Consider the following 4991-nt stretch of genomic DNA (forward strand, 5'->3'; position numbering starts at 1 on the left):
CCTGTCAGTGAGCATTTCTCATTTGTCAATATAATCCATCCACCTGACAGGTGTGGCATATCAAGAAGCTGATTAAACAGCATTATCATTACACAGGTGCACCTTGTGCTGGGTACAATAAAGGGCCACTCAACGCGATGCCACAGATGTCTCAAGTTTTGAGGGAGCGTGCAATTTGCATGCTGACTGCAGGACTGTCCACCAGAGCTGTTGCCAGAGATTTAATGTTAATTTATCTACCATAAGCTACCTCCAATGTTGTTTTGGAGAATGTGGCAGTACGTCCAACAAGCTAGCACAACCGCAAACCACGTTTAACCACGCCAGCCTAGAACCTCCACATCCGTTTTTTACACCTGTGGAATCGTCTAAGACGAGCTACCCGGAATGCTGATGAAACTGTGGATGTGCAGAACAGAATCATTTCTGCATACTCATCAGACATGTCACACATTGAGCATGTTCAGGATGCTCTGGATCGACGTGTACGACAGCGTATTCTAGTTCGCGCCAATATCCAGCAACTTCGCACAGCCATTGAAGAGGAGTGGGACAACATTCCACAGGCCACAATCAACAGCCTGATCAACTCTATGCGAAGGAGATATGTTGCGTTGCATGGGGCAAATGGTGGTAATACTAGACACTGTTTGGTTTTCTGATCCACGCCCCTAACTTTTTTTTGTGATCAACAGAATCGTATCTGTATTTCATGTGAAATCCATAGATTAGGGCCAAATGAATTGATTTCAATTGACTGATTTTATTATGTGAACTGTAACTCAGTAAAATCTTTGAAATTGTTGCATGTTTCATTTATATATTTTTTCAATACACTTTTCTTTTCCCCTAAAGTGGGGACCCCTCTCAGATGTAGGGACCCCTCTCAGAATTAGGGACCCCTCTCAGATGTAGGGACCCCTCTCAGATGTAGGGACACCTCTCAGAATTAGGGACCCATCTCAGATGTAGGGACCCCTCTCAGATGTAGGGACCCCTCTCAGAATTAGGGACCCCTCTCAGATGTAGGGACCCTCTCAGATGTAGGGACCCCTCTCAGGATTAGGGACCCCTCTCAGATGTTTATTTTTACATCTGCTACATTAAAATTACAAAGTCAAAGGCATAAGCGGCGCGTCCATAAGACTAGGAAAAGCTAAGCTTCCCCTAAAGTACATTTAATTAAATGTCAAAATGATATAGAGTAATTCACTTACTCCTAACTATACCGAAATAAAATCATTAAACATAGGCTACTACACCAGAAAGCTTGATTTTGCCACGAATGATAGTTCGCGTCTTTAAAAAACAAAAGTGTGGAATGTTTTAAATCGCATTGCCTACAGTCCAAAGGGCCTGCAATTTCAGCAGCGCGTGCGTCAATTGCCAAATAGATGAATGTTGAGTTGCAACTGTCAGAGAGAAAAGCAGAGAGACCCAGCCAGGCTTATCGCAATATTTAAAAATACAATCACGGAAAAACAGTTTTGAAGCAAATGGCTCTTGCTGTAAAGAGAAGACAATGAAAACTCTGTCTATCAGATATCAACATTTTCAACATAATTGAGCATATTCATTATCTTTATCATTGGGTCAGTGCCACTTGTTTGTTTTTGGACAATAATTTCCTCCTCCAGGTTAGATGGATGTCATATTACATTTATCACGTTTGAGGTATGATCCAGAACGGTGGGGTAAGGTACAAAACAGCAAGCAGGCTCAGGGTCAGGGCAGGCCCCACTCCAACATCAGAAGCATCGGCCTCCACCACGAACTGGTGGGACGGATCAGGATGAACCAAGATGGGAGCTGTGGTGAAGAGGTGTTTGAGATCCCGGAACACCCGATCAGCAGCTGGAGACCACGTGAACAGAATTTCGGGAGAGGTGAGTGCAGACAGTGGGGAAGCCAGGGTGCTGTAGCCCCGCATAAAGCGATGATAAAAGTTGGCGAAGCCCAGGAACCGCTGCAGCTGGGCCAATCCACCACCACTCTCACCTTCCTAGGATCCATCTGTACGCTCCCAGCATGCGATGAGGTAACCCAGAAAGGGGATGGTTGAGCGATGGAAGTCGCACTTCTCAGCTTTTACAAAAAGCTGGTTCTCCAGGAGGTGTTGGAGAACCTTTCGGACGTGGAGAACGTGTTCTTTGGTGGAGTGGGAGAAGACGGGGATGTCATCGAGGTAGATGAAGACGAACTGGTTCAACATGAGAACACCATTAACCAGAGCCTGGAACACAGCAGGGGCGTTGGTAAAACCAAAGGGCGTGACCAGATACTTGTAGTGGCCGCTGGCTGTGTTGAAGGCAGTCTTCCACTTGTCCCCCTCCCGCATCCGTACCAGGTGGTAGGCGTTCCATAGGCCCAGCTTGGAGAACACGGTGGTCCCCTGGAGTGGCTCGAAGGCCGATGAGATTAGAGGTAGCGGTTATTCACCGTGATGTCGTTGAGACCTCTGTAGTGGATGCACGGACGCAATGAGTTGACAATGTACGTCTCCATAGCCTTTGCCTCTGGACCCGACAGAGAGTACAGTCATCCCCGGGGTGGAGGGGTGCCTGGAAAGAGATATCATCAGTCATAGGGTCAGTGTGGTGGCAGTGAAGTGGCCAGGGCCTAACTGAACACCTCCCGGAGGTCCTAGTACTCCGCGGGAATAGCGGAGTGGCCTGGGGTAGCCTCCGAGGCCCCAGGAAGACGTCCCGGAACCGGCTGCATTGACTTCAGGCAGTGGGTGTGGCAGAATGGGCTCCAGCCCATGATAGCATTGGCAGACCAGTCAATGAGGGGATTGTGTCCCTGGAGCCAGGAGAACCCCAACACCACGGGAACCTGAGGAGACTTAATGAGCAGGAACTGGATCGTCTCACTGTGGTTCCCTGACACACGTAGGTTTATGGGGGTGGTATTGTGGGTGACCCGGCAGATAGAACGCCCGTCCAGTGCTCTAACGTCCATGGGAATGGAGAGGGGCTGAGTGGGAATATCCAGCTCGGAAGCCAGGGTAGCATCCATAAAGCTCTCATCAGCGCCAGAGTCGATGAGTACCCGGAGAGATTTTGACTGTTTCCCCCACAGCAACATAGCATGAAAAGGAATGTGAGTAAGGGGAGAGGAAAATGTCTGGGTATGGCCCACCAGAGACAACAGAGAATCAAATATCTTCTGAACTTCCTCCCTGAACACCTCCAGACTGTGGCAGACCGCGGATTGTTGCTCCCACACTGCCGTGGCCCAGGCAAGTGCCCTCCCGGACATCAGAGTAATGATGTACGGTCTGAGGGGAACAAAGCAGGCTGCAGCTCGAAAATTAGAGATCACTGGGAGAGAAAGGCCCGGCAGGTCCCAGAATCTCCACCGTAGTGCTCCAGAGGTGGTAAGCGGGGTTCTCAGGACACTGGGGTGACCAGGAAGGCGGCGCTGCTAATAGCCGAGTTACTGAGGGGCTGGGAGGTTACCGTCGTGGTAGCCTGCCTGACAGACAGGCCACGGAATTGCTCCAGCAAGTGTTCGGTCAAGGTCTGGAACACTTTCATAAGCCCGCGAAGCAACTTCTTGTGCCTTCCAATGGTGGCTCCTTGGGAGGAGATGGCGCTGCGGAGCTGGTCCCGATACTGTTGGGTCAGTCATGGCAAGTTCGTACTATCACGTTTGAGGTATGACCCAGATGCAGACAGAGTTGAAGAAACAAAAGTCTATTCCTAACAACAGAGGCAGGCAAATGACAGGTCATGGGTCAATAATCCAGAGAAGGCATAAAGGGTCAAGAACGGCAGGCAGTCTCAGGGTCAGGGCAGGCAGGGGTCAATAATCCAGAATGGTAGGTTAAGGTTCAAAACAGCAAGCAGTCTCAGGGTCAGGGCAGGCAGAACGGTCAAAAAAATGAGAAGGACTAAAAAACAGGAGCAGGAAAACAGGCAGGAGCAGGAAAACAAACACTGGTAGGTTTGACGAACAAAACGAAATGGCAACAGACAAACAGAGAATACAGGTATAAATACACAGGGGATAATGGGGAGGATGGGGGACACCTGGAAGGGGTGGGGACAATCACAAAGACAGGTGAAACAGATCAGGAAGTGACAGTATTTGTGTCTCCCCTTTTCGTAGACCTATTATATGGATCAGATCATTTCATTTTTATTGAACTTCATCAGTGTCTTCAGAGTAGGCTATCCTGAAATTTTTGTCATATTAAAAAATATTCTGGTAATATCTCCAGTAATATAATTGTAGTAAAATTGCATTAAATATGTTTCTAAAAGGAGAACATCTTCCTGTACAAAGAAAAGAGAATAAATGTATCTGATCTACTCTATGCCACCACACCCTGCATTGAACAATATTTTTTTTGTGATTCAGTGATAGAGTTATATTATTAGCCTACATTATGACTTTCCAATCAAATGATCACATTAAGAATACTAGGCTAGAAGTCTGCAAATGCAAAGATGCATGGAATGCTTTATTATAAAGGTGCATTTTTTATACGAAAATTTGCTTTCCCAAACTTGAAACCCAAGCTCAGCCTATGGTTAAAGGGCTTGTTCAACATTTTAGCCCGACTGACTCTACAGTCGGGCATCTTAATACTCATTATTATTTGTTAGTCAGTCAGTCAGTCTGAATTTACCCACGATATATTACGGATGTGATCCACACGGCCATTGTCAAGGTTTGATTGATGAATCTCACTGCACAAGCGGTCAGTATCAGAACACTGCGATCTGACCTCACACATCTGTCAAGATTGGGTAACCACGCCCACCCCTCCTTTTAGCCAATGAACCACTTTCGGTACTTTTCTCAATTTCAACCTCCTTGCGTCCTCTCCTCGCTCCTCGCCTCCTTCTGAAAACCCATTGGAAGAGAATGTCAGAGAGGAGGGACCTCTGACTTTCTCATCCAATGGGTTTTGCGAAGGAGGTGAGGAGAGAGGACCCGAGGAGTAGCCAATGCAATTGAAATTCTCACCCTGGGCTTCCAAT

This window comes from Oncorhynchus nerka, linkage group LG13 (genome assembly GCF_034236695.1).
Source record: "Oncorhynchus nerka isolate Pitt River linkage group LG13, Oner_Uvic_2.0, whole genome shotgun sequence".
Classification (NCBI taxonomy): domain Eukaryota; kingdom Metazoa; phylum Chordata; class Actinopteri; order Salmoniformes; family Salmonidae; genus Oncorhynchus; species Oncorhynchus nerka.